The following is an 11,316-nucleotide window of genomic DNA, read 5'->3' as shown; positions in this document are numbered from 1 at the left end:
AGCTCCATCAAGAACTCCATTAAGAGCTGCTGAGAAGTTGGGAAAAAAGAAGGTGTAGTTGATGACCTTCACAAAACCAGCTTCAGTGAAATATTGGGGTGAAAGCCATGTTGAAATGGGTCGAGTAATATGGAAGATGAGGAAATGGAGACAACTAGAGTAGACAATTAACCCCTTAAAGAAGGTTTGTTGTAATGGGAACAAAGAAATAGAGTAGTAACAAAAGAGGATGAAGTGGGATCAGGGAATGATTTGCTCTTATTCAAAATATTTTAGATATCAGAGCTTGTATCTCTTCTGAGACGAGTCAATAACCCAGCAGAAAGGAAGAAATCAAAGATGTAGGAGAGAGAAGAAAGCATGCATAAGCAAAATTATTGAGGGAAGACAAAGGATTAAACCCCAGGGCTTGAGTAGAGAGACTGATCTTTGATAGGATCAGAGACATATCTTCTATTCAAAAGGGAGAGTAAATAGAAAATATAGGAACCTAAATAGATGGATTTATAGATTTTGTTGTAGAAAATGGAGAAATTTTTTTAAACTGTGAAGGGTATTCATATCAATTTACCATTTCTAGGTAAATGATAAAAAATCTCTGAAAATAATTTCAAGATCACCTCTTCATTTACAAATAAATGTCTTATTACATTGGTTACTACCTCCAGTCCATATTGAGTGATAGTAATGACAATAAGAATCCTATGTTTGTTTTAAAGGAAATTTTTCCACTACCAAACCATTACATAAGACACACTTACTGGTTTCTGGTTGATAGAATTCAACAAGTAAAGGATATTTACATTTCTTAATATTGAGCCATGCTTGGAATGGTTCATCTTGGGATGAACTCTACATGATGGTAATACATCTTTTTCTTTTAATGCACTTCTCAATTTGAGTTGCCTATGTTTTATTTAGATTTTTAAAATTTATATTTATAAATTAAACTGTCATAGAGTGTTTTTGTGTATGTGCTACCATAGATTTTGGTCTCATGGCTATGCTAGTTCCCTAAAATGATTTAGAAAGTTTTCTATATTTTTCTAAACTTTAGAACAGTTTTTAAAAACTGGGAGAGAAAGTATTTATTATAAAAGAAATCTCTTGTGAAATCATTTTTAAAAGAGTTTGGTGATTTTTTTAAGAAAAGAAAGTTATCAGAATATATCTTCAGATTTTTCTGTGATTATTAGCCTATTCAGGTCTTTTATTATTTTTTTTCTGTGGCCAGTTGTGGTCATTTTCTTTTCTAGAAAATATTCATTCATTCCAATTTCAAAATGTGTTTGTATAGTTATGCATATTATGATCTTATAGTTTTAAAAATCTCCATTTTCTTCCAATTTTTATTTTAGGTTCAGTAGGTACACACACAGGTTTGTTACATGGGTAAATTGCGTGGTGCTAGAATTAGGTGTATAAATGATTTCATCACCCAGGTAGTGAGCATAGGATCCAATAGGTAGTTTTTCAATCCTCACCCTCCTCCCACCCTCCAACTTCAAGCAAGCCCCAGTGTCTATTGTTTCCCTCTTTGTGTCCTTGTGTACTCAGTGATAAGAACCCACTTATCCATGAGGATATGCAGTATTTGGTTTTCTATTCCTGTGTTAATTTGCTTAAGGTAACGGCCTCCAGGTGCATCCATGTTGCTGCAAAGGTCATGATTTCATTCTTTTCTATGGCTGTGTAGTAGTCCATGATGTATATGTACCACATTTTCTTTACCTGATCCACCAGTGTTGGGCATCTAGTTTGATTCCATGTCTTTGCTATTGTAAAACGTGCTGTGATGAATATACTACATTGTCTTTATGGTAGAATGATTTATATTTCCTTGGTATATACACAGTAATGGGATTATAGGGTTGAATGATACTTCTGTTTTAAGTGGTTTGAGGAATGTCCAAAATGCTTTCCACAGTGGCTGGACTAACTTACATGCCCACCAGCAGTGTATAAGCATTCCCTTTTCTCTGCAATCTTGCCAATAGCTATTGTTTTTTGACACTGTTTAAATAATATCCATTTTGACTGGTGTGAGATAGTATCTCATTGTGATTTTGATTTGCATTTCTCTAGTGATTAGTGATGCTGAGCATTTTTTTCATATGCTGTTGGCTGCATGTATGTCTGCTTTGAGAAGGGACTATATTGGGGAAACCAGCCCCCAATATTTCAACATACGTTCTTTCTATTTTCCCTAAGTGTTGGGTGGTCTCAGAAATAAAGAGAAAGAATACAAAGAGAGAAATTTTACAGCTGGGACTCCGGGGGTGTCATCATATATTGGTAGGACTGTGATGGCGATCCCGAGCTGCAAAACCAGCAAGTTTTTATTAGGGATTTTAAAAGGGGATGGGGGGTATGAACAGGGAGTAAGTCACAAGGATCACATGCTTCAAAGGGCCCTAAAGATCACAAGGCAAGGCAAAATTAGAATTATTGATGAGGTTCTATGTCCCACTGTGCACACATTGTCTTGATACACATCTTAACAGGAAACAGGGTTCAAGAGCAGACAACCGATCTGACTAGAATTGACCAGGCTGGAATTTCCCAATCCTAGTAAGCCTGAGGGTACTGCAGGAGACCAGGGCGTATTTCAGTCCTTATCTCAACTGCATAAGACAGACACTCAGAGTGGCCGTCTATAGACCTACCTCCAGGGTTACATTCCTTCCCCAGGGTCTCAAGTATTAATATTCTTTGCTGGGAAAAGAATTCAGTGATACTTCTCCTACTCGCACATCCATTTATAGGCTCCCTGCAAGAAGAAAAATATGGCTCTATTCTGCCTGACCCTGCAGGCAGTCAGACCTTATAGTTATCTTCCCTCATTCCCTGAAAATCGCTGTTATTCTGTTCTTTTTCAGGGTGCACTGATTTCATATTGTTCAAACACATATATTTTACATGCAGTTTGTACAATAGTGGTCCTAAGGTGATGTACATTCCCAGCTTATGAAGATAACAGGATTAAGAGATAAAAGTAAAGATAGGCATAAGAAATTATAAGAGTATTGATTGGGGAAGTGATAAATGTCCATGAAATCTTCACAATTTATGTTCAGAGATTGCAGTAAAGACAGGTGTAAGAAATTATAAAAGTATTAATTTGGGGAACTGATAAATGTCCGTGAAATCTTCACAATGTATGTTCTTCTGCCTCAGCTCCAGCCAGTCTCTCTGTTTGGGGTCCCTGACTTTCCACAACAGGACTATTCATGTCCTTTGCCCACTTTTAATGGAGTTGTTTGTTCTTTGCTTGTTGATTTGTTTGTTTCTTATAGATTCTGGATATTAAACCTTTGTCAGATGCATAGTTTGCAAACATTTTCTCCTATTCTGTAGATTATCTGTTTACTCTGTTGATAGCTTATTTTTCTGTGCAGAAGCTGTTTAGTTTAATTAGATCCCACTTGTCAATTTTTATTTTTGTTGCAATTGCTTTCAGCATCTTCATCATGAAATCTTTGCCAAGGCCTATGTCCAGAATGGTTTTTTCTAGGTTTTCTGCTAGGGTTTTTACAGTCTTAGGTTTTACACTTGAGTCTTTAATCCATCTTGAATTGATTTTTGCATACTGTGAAAAGAAGGGGTTCAGTTTCAATCTTCTGTATATGGCTGGCCAGATGTCTCAGCACCATTTATTGAACAGGGAGTCTTTTCCCTATTGCTTTTTATTGTCAACTTTCCTGAAGATCTAATGATTGCACATGTGTGGCTTTATTAGTTTATTCAGTTTTCTAACCTGTTCCATTGGCATACTTGTCTGTTTTTGTACGAATACCAGGCTGTATTCATTAGTGTAGCCTTGTAGTATAGTTTGAAGTCAAGTAGCGTGAAGCCTCCAGCTTTGTTCTTTTTGCTTAGAATTGTTTTGGCTATCTGGGCTGATTTTTAGTTCCATGTAAATCTTAGAATTTTTTTTTTCTAACTCTGAAAAATTATGTTGGTAGTTTGATCAGAATAGCATTGAATCTGTAAATTGCTTTGGTCAGAATGGCCATTTTAACAATTTTGATTCTTCCTATCCACGAGTATGCAATGTTTTTCCATTTGTTTGTGTCATCTCTGATTTCTTTCAGCAGTGTTTTTTCATTCTCATTGTAGAGGTTTTTTATTCTCCTTGGTTGGCTGTATTCATAGGTATTTTAATTTTTGTGGCTATTTTGAAGGGTATTACACTCTTGATTTGGCTCTCAGCTTGGACATTATTGGTGTACAGAAATGCTGCTGTTTTTGTACATTGATTTTATAATTCGAAACTTTACTGAAGTTGTTTATCAGTTCTAGGAGCCTTTAGACAGAGACTATGAAGTTTTCTAGGTATAGAATCATATCGTCTGTGAAGAGAGATAGTTTGACTTTCTCTTCTCTATTTAAATGCCTTTTATTTCTTTCTCTTGCCTAATTGCTCTGCCTAGGATTTCCAGCACTATGTTGAATAGGAGTAGTGAGAGTGGACATCCTTGTCTTGTTCTGGTTCTCAAGCAGGATGCTTCCAACTTTTGCCTGGTTCAGTATGAGATTTGCTGTGGGTTTGTCATAGATATCTCATATTATTTTGAAGTATGTTCTTTTGAAAAGTTTTTAACATGAAGGAAAGTTTAATTTTATCAAAAGCCTTTTTTGTGTCTATTGAGGTGGTCATGTGGTTTTTATTTAGGTCTGTTTATGTGATAAGTCACATTTATTGATTTGTGTAAGTTGAACCAAACTTTTATCTCCAGAATAAAGCATACTTAATCATGGTGGATTTGCTTTTTAATGTACTACTGGATTCAAATTGCTAGTATTTTGTTGAAGATTTTTGCATTTTTGTTCATTAGTGATACTGGCTTGAACTTTTTTCATTATATCTCTGCCAGATTTGGTATCAAAATGATGCTGGCCTCATAGAATGAGTTAGGGAGGAGTCTTTCCTCCTCAATTTTTTTTTTTAATAACTTCAGTACGATTGGTATCAGCTCTTACTTATATGTCTGGTAGAACTGGGCTGTGCATCCATCTGGTCCAGGGCTTTTTCTGGTTGGCAGGTTTTTTATTACTGATTTAATTTCATATCTCAACATTGGTCTAGTCAGATATTTATTTGCTTCCTGGTTCAATCTTGGCAGGTTGTTTGTTTCCAGGAATTTATCTATTTCTTCTAGGTTTTCTAGTTTGTGTGTATAACAGTGTTCATAATAGTCTTTGAGGGTGTTTTGTATTTCTGTGGGGTTAATGGTAATGTTCCCTTTGTCATTTTTGATTGGGTTTATTTGGATCTTCTCTATTTCTTTATTTATTAATCTAGCTAATGGTCTATCAATCTTATTTATTCTTTCAAAGAACAAACTTTTGGTTTTGTTGGTCTTTTGTATGGATTTTCAAATCTCAGTTTCATTTAGCTCAGTTCTGATTTTGGTTATTTCTTTTCTTCTGCTAGATTTGGGGCTGGTTTGTTCTTGTTTTTCTAGTTCCTCTGGCTGTAACGTTAGGTTGTTAAGTTGAGGTCTTTCTAACTTTTTGATGTAGCAATTTACTGCTGTAAACTTTCCTCTTAACCTTTCCATTAGCTCTTTCCCAGAGATTCTGGCATACTGTATATTTGGTTCCATTAGTCTGAAATAATTTCTTGATTTTTGCTTTGATTTCATTCTTTACTCAGAAATTATTCAGGAGCAGATTGTTTAATTTCTGTGTAAGTATATGGTTTTGAGAGACCTTCTCGGTATTAACTTCTATTTTTATTGCACTCTGGTCTGAGAGTGTGCTTAGTATGACTTTGGTTCTTTTGGAATTTGTTGAGAGTTGCTATATGGCTGAGCATGTTGTTGATCTTAGAATATGTCCCATATGCAGAAGAGAAGAACGTGTATTCTGTTGTTGTTCAGTGGAGTATTCTGTAGGTGTCTGTTATGTCCGTTTGGCCAAATGTCTAGTTGAGTTATCAAATATCTTTGTGAGTTTTCTGCCTCAGTGATCTGTCCAACACTCTCAATGGGGTGCTGGACTCCCACTATTATTGAGTGGTTATCTAAAGTCTCTTCATAGGTCTCTAAGAATTTGTTTTATAAATCTGAGTGCTCTATTATTAGGTGCATATATTTAGGACAGTTAAGTCTTCTTGTTGAGTTGGGTGCATATATTATATTTAGGACAGCTAAACCTTTATCATTGTGTAATTCCCTTCTTTGTCCTTTTTGATCATTGTTCATTTAAAGTCTGTTTTGTCTGAAATAAGAACAGCAGCCTCTGCTCTCTTTTGTTTTTTATTTGCTTGATAGATCTTTCTCCATCCCTTTGCTTTGAGCCTATGTGTCATTACATGAGAGATGAGTCTCTTGAAGACAGCATACAGTTGGGTCTTGCTTCTTTATACAACTTGCTCCTCAGTGTCTACTAAGTGGGGCATTTAGCCCATTTATACTCAAGGTTAACATTGATGTGAGGATTTGATATTGTCATCATATTGTTAGCTCGCTGTTATGTAGACTTGATAGTATAATTGCTTTATACTTTTGATGATCTATCTACTTCAGTGTGTTTTGGTCTTTCTTTTTCACATTTAACGCCCCCTCAAGGACCTCTCATAAGGCAGGTTCTGGTGGGAATAAATTACTTTAGCATTTGTTTGTCTGAATAGGATTTTATTTCTCCTTTGCTTTTGAAGCTTAATTCATCTGGATATAAAACTCTTGATTGGAATTTCTTTTCTTTAAGGATGCTATATATAGACTCCCAGTCTCTTCTGTCTTGCAAGGGTTCTACTGAAAGGTCCACTGTTAGCCTGAAAGAATTCCTTTTGTACTTGACCTTCCCCTTCTCTTTAGCTGTCTTTAATATTTTTTTCTTTCACATTGATTCGGAGAATCTGATGACTGTGTCTTGGGAATCGTTATCTTGTGTAGTATCTCACTGGGGTTCTCTGAATTTCCTGAATTTGCGTGTAAAACTCTCTAGGGAGATTGTGGAAACTTTTGTGGGCAATATCCTCAAATATGTTTCCCAAGTTGCTTGCTCTCTCTGTGTCTTTCTGGGATGTCAGTGAGTCATAGGTTTGGTCTCTTTACATAATCCCATATTTCTCAGAAGTTTTATTCATTTTTAAAAATTCTTTAAAAAATTTTTTTGTCTAACTGAATTCATTTAAAGAACTGGCATTTGAGCTTTGAAATTCTTTCCTCAGCTTGGTCTATTTTTCTCCAATATTTCCGATTTTATTATGAAATTCTTGTAGTGAGTTTTTAAGCTGTATAAGATCAGTTTCATTCTTTCTTAAAATGGGTATTTTGCCTTGAAGCTCTTGAATTGTTTTACTGGATTCCTTAGATTCCTTGGACTGGGTTTTAATCTTGATGATCTTCATTGTCATTTACATTCTAAATTCTATGTCTGTCACTCCAGCCATTTCCATCTGGTTAAGAGCCATTACCTGGGAGCTAGTGAGGTTATTTGAAGCTAAGAAGAGACTCTGGCTTTTAGGGTTGCCAGAGATCTTCTGCCAGTTCTTTCTCATCTGTGTGGGCTGATGTTCCTTTAATCTTTAAAGCTGCCTCCTTTGGATAGAGCCCTTTGCTCTTATATTCTTTGATGCCCTTGTGGGTTTGACTGTGGTATAAGTTGGGTTTTGTCTATTGGCTTTGCTTCTTTATTAGTTCAAGGGGCCAAGGCTAAGCTCAGCACTCTTGAAATTTGTACTCTAACCCTGGGGATGCTGGGACTGGGCCATGGCTTTTTTCTTTGGGCCCTCAAGTTTCAGTACCTGCTGCATTGAAGGGACTGAGGTGTTCCTAGTCTGCTGGCAACAACCCTCCAATGAGGAATGTTGGCAAAAGTATTTCAGCCCGGAGATGGTGGGCAGCAGCCATGTCCATGCATGAGCACACAGGAGGTAGTAGAAAATGCCAGATCCTGCATTTGCATTAATGAAGCAGGGGGAGGCTGCAGGAGAATGTGTGATTGAGAAGCAGTTGGGGAAAGCTGCAGGTGAGTATGTGCTGGCCAGGGAGGACTGTGGGCGGGTGCTCATCAGTGGGGGCCCACGAGCAGAAGCTCTCTGACTATTAAGTGGCATCTGCTGGTGAAAGAGCTATGATGTGGCTGCTGGCAAGCACCTTGGATGGATAGCTGAGGCCACGCGGCAAGAGGCTGTAGCCAGTAGGGACCCTGGGATAGGCCAACAGACAGAGTGTTGCTTAGATCAGACTGGCTCCATCCTACAAGCAAGATAATCCTGCTCTGTCCTTGTCTAGCAGTCAACAAAGGCTAAAGCCACCTACCGGAGTGTGGTGAGCCTTGGTTTATGGGTACCCATGGCTGTACTCTACTGTAGCTGTTCCTGCACAAAACCCTCTGGCCTTCATGCAAGCTAGAGTTCCATCCCTGCCAACTATCCAGTTTCCTGTGCCAGCTCAAATGTCCTTGGGGATTGTGGGGTCTCCTACAGCTAGGATTCCAGAGGTCCATGGCAAGAGACAGCCATTCCATGCTTATTCCATTCACTGCTTTCCCAGGAGCCACTTAGGGCCAGTAACAAGTCCTGGTGCTCAGCAACCCTGTGCAAGATTCCCAGCTTCCTCCCCTTTCAGCCTGGGATCTGCGTTCTCCCTCTGTACACTTTTAATGCTTTCTTTTCAAAGATCTATTCAGAGTGTGCTAGTCTACTTGGTTGGTTGTTCTCTCTTGTTGAGAGAAGCTCCTCCTGACTGTGTCTATTCAGCCATCTTGGCTTCTTCATGTATTTTCTATTACAAATAATTCTGTAGAAAATTATCTTTGCATATAAATCTTTTCCACATTTAACATTATTTTTATATGATGAGTTAGTAAAGGAGAAATTGCTAAATCAAAAAGTGTAAGATTTTAAGGCTCTTGAACTTATAAGTCACATATATACATATAATAAAAACATCTGTGTTTTTCATAGAAAGTATAAAGTCATAGCATAGATATCATATCCTCTGGTGCCCTCCTATTTCTGTGTCCCTCAATTTATCCCCACTACTTTAACATCCAGAGAAGAATTCATAGTTTTAGGTAAATCCTTCCAGACCTTTTCTCATGTGTTTACATATGTGTTTGCATGTGTCTGTTTAATGTACATATGTACATGTGTGTGAGAGAGAGAATACACTCATCCACAAGTGTATGCAAACTAAGCATACACATTTTCTACATAATTTGGAGATATGTGTGTATAACATGTATATGTTTCCATTCCTAAACAAAGATATTTATATGCTTCTTTTTAAAATTTAAGATACTATGTGCTAGTTCAAGTAAGAAACGTTCACATTTTCAGCTGGTTAATGATTTAAAAGATACATTCACAATATGGGTTCTGTATTAGTCCATTTTCACACTATTATAAAGAAATACCTGAGACTGGGTACTTTATAAAGAAAGGTTTAATTGACTCACAATTATGCATGGCAGAGGAGGCCTCAGGAAGCTTACAATCATGGCAGAAGGTGAAGGAGAAGCAAGGCACATCTTACATGGTGGCAGGTGAGCAAGAGTGAGCACAGGGGAAGTGCCAGACACCTATCAAACAATCAGATCTCATGAGAACTCCCTCACTATCACAAGAACAGCATGGGGGAAACCACCTCCATCATCTATTCACCTCCCACCAGGTCCTTCCCTTGACATGTGGAGATTACAATTCGAGATCAGACTTGGGTGGGGACAGAGAGCCAAACCATATCAGCCTCTAACTCTCATTTAATCACTGATGCTTTGTAGTTGTCAGCACTCTAGTTCTTTCTTTACCATGTGTGAGTTCTTATGAAAAAATTTGCTACTCTTGTTTCAGAGTATTAATTGTACTTTAATTAGGAAATAGGAGAACTTGTCACAGTAGAAAAATATCTTCTCCTTGGACAATCAGCTTGGTTAAGTGCAGGACACTCAGAACAGAGTAGTTATTCCTTAGATTTAAATAAAATTAAAATCAATAGATGCCCACTAGATGGTTGAAGATGGCATACTAAAGTGACAGTGTGTGTACTTTCTTCCTTTGGGTTGATGTTACTATTTTGAGAGGAACCCCAAAATAGCTAAGTAGTAGCTTGACTTCAGGGCTGTATCAGTCAGGCTGGTTTAGACTGCAAGTTACCAAAAACATCAATATAAGTTAGCTTAGATACTAAAGAAAATAAACTATTTCCTCTAACAAGAATTGTCAGAACAGCTTAACTCCAAGGTTGATTAATCCTTGGCTCATGATGCCATCATGATTCCTTCCTTGTCTTGTGCCATCTTCAGCCTGTTAGCCTTGTCCTCCCCTAGTTCCTTGCCTGAGGTCTCAATATGACTGCCACAGTTTTAGCTATCCCATTGAAAATGTCCAATAATGAACTCTTTCTTATAAACTTTTCAAATGAGAAAGAACCATCTCACAAAAAGCCCTTAGCTGACTTCTGCTGATGGCCACTGACCTGCCTCAAATGCCAAGCTAAATCAATCACATGATTAACTTAAACCAATCAGGGCTCATTCTTCCTTGAAGTAAATGACCCTGTTGAAGAGGGTGTATAGCCACACAAAATTAGAATTTTAGTAGAGAGAAAGAAGTTTAAGGAGGAGAATAATTGTTATGTAGGCAACCAGCTGTACCTACAAAAATGTGGATTAAATTGCCTTGTTAATATTTAAAAATTAATTAAACCATAGTGCTATCCTGATAACTAGATATATATCTTAGGTATAAAAAGAAGACATATTTATATGTAAAATAAAAATTTAGAAATTATACAGTTTATTAAAATCTAACATAAAGCGGTTTTTAATTTTAAGTCTAGATGATAAGCAAAGCTATGCTACCTTTTGGGAAGTTCATTTTTACCGAGTATTTTAATAACTCCATTTAACCAAGAAGGCATGCTCCTTTTTGGATTTTAAAAATCAAAACACACTTTCAGATGTCATAATAGTCCTTCTTTAACAGAATTAATCCCAGTAATATGAAAATGTAGCCAGGCTGGGAAACACAATCAGTCATGTCCATTTATTTGTAACATGTTCTGCATCTTTAAACATGGCTGTGTATTCATATTAATAGAGGTGCTTTTTCAAAAGAGGTGCCTCTTTTGATAGAGTTTTTCTTTCTCTAGTTTTATGTGGCAGCAACATAAATTTTGGATGATGATATCATTGTAAACTACATCATATATAAGGCCATAAAATAATCTAAAACATTAATGAGTAGGACTTAAAAGCTTACTTGTGGAAAGGAAACAATCTTCACTTTTAACACCAGGAAATAGGATGCTACCCTGCGTGTGAAAGACTGAAATATATAATCCATCAAAGCGTTGCCCT

The sequence above is a fragment of the Hylobates moloch genome, unplaced genomic scaffold (assembly GCF_009828535.3).
Source record: "Hylobates moloch isolate HMO894 unplaced genomic scaffold, HMol_V3 SCAFFOLD_6, whole genome shotgun sequence".
NCBI lineage: Eukaryota > Metazoa > Chordata > Mammalia > Primates > Hylobatidae > Hylobates > Hylobates moloch.
The sequence above is the reverse complement of the archived record's forward strand: the minus strand, read 5'-3'. Positions refer to the sequence as shown.